This window comes from Mus caroli, unplaced genomic scaffold (genome assembly GCF_978045245.1).
Source record: "Mus caroli unplaced genomic scaffold, Mus_caroli_1 scaffold_4, whole genome shotgun sequence".
Lineage (NCBI taxonomy): Eukaryota > Metazoa > Chordata > Mammalia > Rodentia > Muridae > Mus > Mus caroli.
In genome coordinates this window covers 126,635,370-126,644,542 of record NW_028227259.1, presented here as the reverse complement: position 1 = coordinate 126,644,542, position 9,173 = coordinate 126,635,370, and positions in this window count along the sequence as shown.

Genomic DNA, 9,173 nt, shown 5'->3' with positions numbered 1-9,173 from the left:
AAGCTGGGCAGCCTGAGAGTACAACCACTTATCAGCAAGGCTAGTTTTGTAAATTCAATCCCCTTTGTCCAACATTTTCGTGGAAGGAGAGACCTGACTCCTTCACGTTGTCCTCTGAGACAGCCACATGTGCCTCTCACTCACACAAAATAAATAACTAAATGCAATTAAAATGTAAACAACTGAAGCTGTTTGCTTAAATTTGAGATTCAAGGTCATTTTAAAAAAAATATTTAGTTATTTATTTTATGTATATGAGTACACTGTAGCTGTCTTCAGACACACCAGAGAGGGCATCAGATCCCATTACAGATGGTTGTGAGCCACCATGTGGTTGCTGAGAAATGAGCTCTGGACCTTGGAAGAACAGTCAGTGCTCTTAACCACTCAACCATCTCACTAGCCTATGACAAAGACATCTTGACCCCAAACTCATGATCCTCCTGCATCAGCCTCTTGAGTGTTGGATGTACAATACCGCCCCAAGTTTATTCCTTACAATAATTTTGTTATGGAAGAGAGAAAGCATTTTTTAATGACTTTTTAAGGGCTGACCAAATAGCTCAGGAGGTAAAGGTGCTTTGCTGCCAAGATGATGGCTTGATGGTGAAGAAGAAAAACGACTCCTGAGTGACTTTGCCCATGAGTTGTCTACACGCACACACAAAACACACACACACACACTACTTGGGACTGATTATTATCCTTGCATTGTACTGAAAATTCTTAGAGAGAGAGAGAGAGAGAGAGAATATGTTGGGGGGGGGCACACGTCTTTAATCCCAGTACTCTGGAGGCAGAGGCAGGTGTATCAAGGCCTGCCTAACTCAGTAAGTTCTAGGACAGCCAGGGATACATAGTGAGACCCTCTTTCAAAACAAGCAAACAAGACACATCCCACATCTTTTTTTTTTAAGATGTATTTATTTATTATATCTAAGTACACTGTAGCTGTCTTCAGACACTCCAGAAGAGGGAGTCAGATCTTCCTTACAGATGGCTGTGAGCCACCATGCAATCGCTGAGATTTCAACTCAGGACCTCCAGAAGAGCAGTCAGTGCTCCCAACCACTGAGCCACCTCTCCAGCCCCATATCCCACATCTTACCAGTAGCCACATAATGGAAATGACTGTTCAGCAACCAATGAAGAGTCAAATGGATACAATGTAACCTGGCTGAGGAAAAAGAAGGAAAAAAACTGACCATGAAATAAGAAAAACCGGTCTCAAATATATCACACTAAAAATAAAATTGCCACTGGTGAAGGAAGCCAAATGGAAAGCTCTTGCAAATGCCAGCTCCACTTCTGTGAAGTATCAAAGCACAAACAAACTCCAAGAGCCAGGAAGTCATCAATAACAACAGGGCTCCCCTACCCGGCCCTGGCCCTAGGGTGTAAGGACTGTCGGGGCTGAAGAAATGGAAGAAGCCAGACCTGAGACTGAGAAGAGATGGGCCAAAGAAGTGGGAAGAAAATAAGAAAGGGTAGTGCCAAAAGAGGGCGGTGCTAAAATGGGGCGGTGCCAAGAGAGCGCAGAGCTTTGCGAGCCTGGAGAAAGGCTAAGTAAGACTGACCCCAAGGTGGGCAAAAGCAAAGACAGAATTGGTCTACCTGGTCTACAGAGTGAGTTCCAGGACAGCCAGGGCTACACAGAGAAACTTTGTATCCTGTCTTGGTGTGTGGTTGTGGGTTGGGAGAAGTTAAAGGAGACAGGAGGATTTAGCACGCCTTACCTCTGCAGAGACATTTTTGGTGAGGTAGTGAAGACTAGACAGCTGGTGCCAGGTGTGAAGCCCTATGGCTGGTTCCCACTAGTGGTGGAGGCTGGGGACTCTCAGTGAGAGAAACTGAGACCATTAGCCAGTGCCAGGAGCTCTTTCAACATCAGAAGAAGCCGGGCATGATGGCACATGCCTTTAATCCCAGCACTCGGGAGGCAGAAGCAGGTGGATCTCTGAGTTCGAGGCCAGCCTGGTCTACAGAGTTCCAGGACAGCCAGGGCTACACAGAGAAACCCTGTCTCGTAAAACCAAAATCAAAACCAAACCAAAACAAACAACATCAGAAGAAAAAAAATTCAGAAGGGAGTTGGTAGGAAGTTTAGCGCAGGTTAGTCTATAACTCGCTATGGAGCGGAAGCTGACTATAAATGTCTAATCCTCCTGCCTCCAACAGTCTTACACCAAGTTTTCAGATGGATTGAGGCATAAGTGCGTGACAGGGTCAGGGAAACTTACAAGGTCCATGACATGGAGAAGCCATTTGTAATTATACAGATGACAGCTACTGGTCATCTTGGTCCACCATACAGGGTCCAGCTAATTTGGAACATTTTTCCCGCAGCTTTCCCCTATCACCCTCTAGCCTATGTCACATGAAGCAGTCTTTTCCTCCTGTGGGTGCTGTGGCCCCCAGAGTGGGGCCCAGTGGCCCATGAGGGAGGCTTCTATATTACTCTAATAACACGAATACCCATGCATGTCTGCTGGCATACTGCATGACACAAAATAGAGGAACCTAGCAAAACTAATGGAACCTCAGAATGGGCCTGGGACAGGGCGGTAGCTGCTTCTCCGCCCACACATCCCCATGCCCCATTTTTTCCTGAAGTCCCCTCAGGTGCTGACAGCCTAGTCTTTCCCATAGTGTCAGTGGGATGGTTGGCTACTCCACAGCTCACATCAATGATTCCCCATTGGTCCAAAGGCTGTATTAAAAATACATACATACATACAAAGGGGCCGGGCAATGGTGGCCCATGCCTTTAATCCCAGCACTTGGGTGTGGGAACTAAAGGGGGTGTAGGGGAAGGTGGGGAAGGGAGGATAGCCCACGTCCAGCCAGAGTTCTTCCTATGCTCTGGGCAGGCGACGCTGGAGGGCTTTCCAGTCGGCTCAGTGTGGGCATCTAAGCCACTGACCCCACTCGGCGGCGGGGGAGGGGGGAGTGGACAAGGGGCAGTGCCCAACCGGGGACCCTGGGCGACACCCTGTAGTCCCCAGGGTTATGGGAGAGAGGGCAGAGGGAGAGAGGTTCCCATGCAGGTGAGAATAAGCACAGCAAGCCTTGATGAGCAGAGACAGTCTATGGTTTTAGAGCTTTATTGTAGAAAGGCAAGGGGAAAGAGAAAAGGTAAAAGAGAGAGAGACCGGCCATGACCAAGAGGAGAGAAGGGGGAAAGAGAAAGAGAGAAGAAAGGCTAGAGAGTAAGAAAGAGAGAGTAAGAGAGGAGAGGAGAGTAGGGGTGTAAGAGAGGGAGGTGGGCCAAGCAGCCCCTCTTATGGTGGGCTGTTATCTTTACTGTTGCTAAGTAACTGAGAGGAGTTTAGCCTGGAGGTCAGAAGCTTGGGACATTGCCTACATGACTACTAACTATGCTTCTCCTGTGGGGGCTTTGGGGGAGGGGGACGGTAACTTTGACAGGAGCCAGAGTCCAGGAGACATGAGAGAACTCCTTCTGTTCCATGTAGGTGAATTATCACCACCGGGTCCTGGGGTTCAGACCTCAGCTCGACTGGAAACCAGACTGTCTTTGCATAGCTCAATGCCCCACACTTGGGAGGCAGAGGCAGGCAGATTTCTGAGTTCGAGGCCAGCCTGGTCTACAAAATGAGTTCCAGGACAGCCAGGGCTATACAGAGAAACCCTGTCTTGAACCCCCCCACCCCACCCCCAAAAATGGGGCTGGTGAAATGGCTCAGCAGTTAAGAGCACTGACTGCTCTTCCAAAGGTCTTGAGTTCAAATCCCAGCAACCACATGGTGGTTCACAACCATCCCTAATGAGATCTAATGCCCTCTTCTGGTGCGTCTGAGGACAGCTACAGTGTACTTCCATATCATAAATAATTTTTTTTAAAAAAAATTGCTGCTTGGCAATATAGTAAGTAGGTCTGTAGTCTGTAACCCAGGTTCCTGACTCTGCCTCCCGCATTTCCTCCAGATTCGGTCCCAACCCACCCCCCTTCCCCAGAGAGTTTCTCTGTGTAGCCACAGCTGTCCTGGATCTCACTCTGTAGACCAGGCTGACCTCCAACTCAGAGGTCCATCTATCTCTGCCTCCTGAGTGCTGAGATTGAAGCTATGTACCACCACGCCAGACTACCTTAAACGTTTAAGCATCTTGCTGCACAGTGCTGGTGCTGCACTCCAGATGGTTTGGAACTCTGAGCAGTAATGGGTAAGGTTTTCTTTATAAAGTTGCAACAAACTTGAAGATCTAATTGGTGTAGGGCAAGGTGGTGTAGGCTGAGATCCCAGCTCCAGGGCTTGGGAAAATGGAAAATCCAAAATCGGCCTGTTACAGAGTACGACTGAAAGACTCTAAAACTCCCAAAGGGAGGCACTTACTCAAGCCTCGGGGCAGCCGCGCACCCAAGAAGACACTGAGACCGAACTTAAGATGTATAGAGAGTAAGATTTAATACAGCAACGACAAGAAAGCACATAAAAAGCACATATACCAGATATCTGGGGTCGAAACTCATGCAGCCAGCAAGGTGCAGAGGAGATTCGGCAATTGGCCCAAACTTTTCACAGGCTTTTATAGGAAATAGCCAGGGGAAAAGTACAAGTTTTACGTCACCAAGGGGCTTTGCCAAGGGGCTTTACATAACCAAGGGGTCGTGTCCTATATTTTGGCAATGTACTCGATCTATTGGAACATTCTGGGGTAGTACCAGGAGGCCCCTATCTCAAAAATGTTCTTGGAACAGTCCTCAGTTAGGAGGGGTAGGACTAGGTTTGTTCCAGGAGACCCCTTATCTAAAAAATGTTCCTGAAGCAGTTTCCAATTGGGAGGGGGTACCTTGGGGTAAAAAGTTCAGGTGTGTTCCGGGAACAATCTCTGGATGGGAGGGGTAAGAGAGTTCAGCTTTTCTTCTTTCACGACCAACATCAGTCTGGACATTTCAGTGAAATTCTGTATTTTTTTTTTTTTAACAGTGACCAGAGTGCTGGTGGCCAGGAGCCATTGTTGCTCTTCCTATGATTTTATTTTGGAGACAAGGTCACATTTTGAAGGTCTAGCTGTCTAGACCTTCAAAAGAAACTCAGAGATCTTCTCTGCCTCTCAAGTGCTGGGACTACAGGTGTCTCACCATCCCTAGCAAAAAATAAATAAAAATTTTAAAACATAAGTAAACAAAGAAAAGTCTGTCTATATAGTGAGAGCCTGTCTCAAACACAATCACCAAAGTCTAAAAGGTGTGAACCAAAATTCTTAGTAAAAAGCCACATGCTGGTGAGATGGCTCAGCAGTTAAGAGCACTGACTGCTCTTTCAAAGGTCCTGAGTTCAATTCCCAGCAACCACGTGGTGGCTCACAACCATCCATAATGAGATCTGATGCCCTCTTCTGGTGCGTCTGAGGACAGCTACAGTGTACTTACGTATAATAATTATAAATAAAATCTTAAAAATAAAAAACCCCACATGCACATTGAATGAAAATTCTGCAGGGCTGGCCGGTTGACTGATTAGGTTTCCATGACTGTGAAGAGCTAAAATAGTGAAGATCCAGAGCCAAAATTATCTTGGGATATATATATAGATAGATGTGCATGTATGTATACACACACACACACACACACGTACACACCCATACCTGGTTAGCTTGTAACTCACTATGCAGATGAAGTTAGTCTCAAATTCAGACATCCATCTGCCTCTCTCTCCCATGTACTGGGATTAAAGGTGTGTGCCAACACACCAGTTTTTTGTTTGTTTTTTTTTTAATGTGTAGTGGCCCCTGCATGCTTGCCTGGGTACCATGGGTCTGCCTGGTGTCCCAGAATTCCAGAAAAGGGCTTCAGAACCCCTAGAACTGCAATTATAGCCAGTTGTGCACCATTATATGAGTGCTGAGAACTGAACTTGGGTCCTTTGCAAAAGCAAGCAGTGCTCAATGGTTACACTGTTTCTTCTTCTTCCCCAAGGAAAGGGGCTCCCTGCACTTTAAGTAGGCAGCCAGCACACAGTGACGTGGAGGAGCTACAACAGAGGCAACCCGCCAAGCTCTGGGCCATTTCCACATGCCTAGCTGCCCGACATGAGGGAAGATCTCTCCCAGATGTTGTTTCTTGGGTGTCCTTCCCCACAAGGGGAAGGACACAACACTGTAAACTGTACCAAAGGAAACACAGCTTGACTCTTTTAAGTGTCCTCTGGAGTGTTTAGCTTCCCACCATGGGGAAGAAACTTCAGGAGAAAGAATTTGCCTGAACAACGGCAGGGGGATGAATAAATCACTAGCTTTCCAGCCTGCTGTCTCTCTTCTCAAGGAAGGGACCGGACAGCCAGGCAGTGCTTAGGGCTTCTCAGATGCCTCAGTGACACCTGTGCAAGGGACAGACAGTGACTCGAGGCAGCATTGAGACAGGCACAAAATGGGGTAGCTTGGCCCAGCCAGATTCCAGTTAACAAGGCCCACAGCCCTCTGCAAGAGACCCACCCTGTCTTGGGCTGGAGAGATGGCTCAATGGGTTAAGAGCACTGACTGCTCTTCCAGAGGCCCCGAGTTGAATTCCCAGCAACCACAAGGTGGCTCACAACCATCTGTAATGGGCATCTGATGCCATCTTCTGGTGTGTCTGAAGACAGCGACAATGTACCCACACACATGAAATAGAAAGAAAGAAACCCTGCCCCTCCTGGGCCACACCCATCAATCCTCACCTCTCAGACCTGAGCTACTTCCTACTTCCTAAACCCATTTGCCTATTTGTCTCTGGTCCATTGGACTTCCAATCTGTCAAGTCTATTTCCACGGAATAAACCCCAATTGGATTATAAGAGAAAGTGACTATAGCTGAAATAGAATACTAAGCTGCAAATGCCAACCTTAACAATACAATGAAATATTTCTAGCTTTTTCTTTCTTTCTTTCTTTCTTTTTCTTTTCTTTTTCTTTTTTTTTTTTTTTTTTTTTTTTTTTTTTTTTTTTTTTTTTGAGACAGAGTTTCTTTGTGTAGCCCTGGCTGTCCTGGAATTCACTCTGTAGACCAAACTGTCCTCCAACTCAGAGATCCACCTGCCTCTGCCTCCTTAGTGCTGGTATTAAAGGCGTGCACACAGCCAAGCCAGACTAGGCTTAAACTGGACGTTAAAGGCTCAGCACACTGTAGGTCACCTGTGAACTGGAGCTGTGGAGCCAAAGCAAAGAGGAAGGCCACAGATGATTCACCTCAGCACTGACACAGAACAGATGTGGCCTGGAAATTACACCCTCCTAATGGAGTGGTCACCCTAAGATCTGTAAACACAAAGGAACTCATTGCTTTCAGTGTGAGTCTTTCTGGACTGAAAGCCAACTGTTTTTTTTTTGTTGTTGTTGTTTTTTTTTTAATTATTAAGACCTCCAGGACTAATAGTTCTTGGAAGAAGGAAAAAAAGTTAGAGTAAGAGAATTCAAATCAATCTTGTCTGAGTATTTCCATGCACTGTGATCTTGCTTTACCCGATGCCAAGGGGCAGCAATTAGTGCCCCGCTAAAGTGACGAATATAAGCAGGATACTTATGAGACAAGGATAAGGTGACCAAAATGGCCCTTTAAAAGCATATTATTATTATTAGAGAGCTGGGAATTCAACCTAGGACCTTGTGCATACTAGTCAGGTAGTCAGGTTTTCTAACACTGGGCTATAACCCCAGTTTCTTTTCTTCCTTCCTTCCTTTCTCTCTCTCTCTCCCTCTCTCTTTCTCTTTCTCTCCCTCTCTGAAACAGGATCTTAAGCTGTAACCCCAGTTTTCTTCATTCCTTCCTTTCTTTTTTCTTTTCTTTTTTTTTTTTTTTTTTTTTTTGGTTTTTCCAGACAGGGTTTCTCTGTGTAGCCCTGGCTGTCCTGGAACTCACTTTGTAGACCAGGCTGGCCTCAAACTCAGAAATCTGCCTCCTGCCTCTGCCTCCCAAGTGCTGGGATTAAAGGCGTACACCACCATCGCCCAGCCCTTCCTTTCTCTCTCTCTCTCTCTCTCTCTCTCTCTCTCTCTTTTTCTTTCTTTCTTTCTTTCTTTCTTAGAAAGGCTCTCACGCTGTCCCTGGACTTTACGTAGCTGATGACTAACTTCTGATGCTCCTGCCTCCACTTGAGTACCAGCATTACAGGAGAGTGCTGGGAATGGAATAGAAGTCTTTTCTGGTGGATTTTGTTATCATAGCACCTGCACCCAGTGCATGACTGGATCAAGAAGACTTAATATTTAAATGTCTGACAGGGTTAGGTGCTGGTCAGCTACAGTTTTGGATGCCTATTGCTAAACTATCTTCCTTTAAAATTGTACCTTCCAGTGGGGTGCCTCACTCCTTTAATCCCAGCCCTGGAGAGGCAGAGGCAGGCAGATCTCTGTGAGTCCAAGGCCAGTCTTATCTACACAGTGAGTGTCAGGCCAGCCAGGGTTACATACTGAGACCCTATCTAAAAGAAACAAATTAATCCTACAAATCTAGGGTGGGATTAGGGAATGGTGGTGGTGGGGTGTCTGGGGGAGGTGGCTCAACAGATAAAGGCAATTGCTGCTGGGCAGGACAACCTGAATTTAGCCCTAAGGACTGACATGGTATGACTCTTAAAAGTTGTTTGCTAGCCAGGCATAGGACATACTTCTTTAATCCCAGCACTTGGGAGTCAGAGGCAAGTAGATCTCAGTGAGGTCAAGGTCAGCCTGGTCTACATATCCAATTCCAGAGGAGCCAGGGGGACTACATAGAGAGACTCTGTCTATCTCCATCCCCTACCCCCTTCAGCCAACAGAAATAATTGTCCTCTGGCCTGCATACAGGCACCACCTACACATAACTATAACAAAAAGACCATCATCTAATGGTCTCTTAATGTCAGCGTTATGTTTGGATTAGAACTTTATTTTTTACTGGAGGCAGGGTCTCACTGGTCTCATCCAGACAAGGATGACCTGGAATTCAATTTGTAGACCAGCTGTCCTTCAACTCAGAGATCAGTCTGCCTCTCTCTCCCAAGTAATGGGATCAGAAATATGGGGACACCCTGCATAGCTAAGCCTTTCTTTTATGTGTATGGATGTTTTGTCTGCATGTCTGTCTGTACACCACCTGCATGCAGGGCCTGCAGAGGCCAGAACTGGTCATCGGATCCTCTGGAACTGGAGTTACTGTGAGCTAGCACGTAGATGCTGGGAACTGAACCCAGATTCCC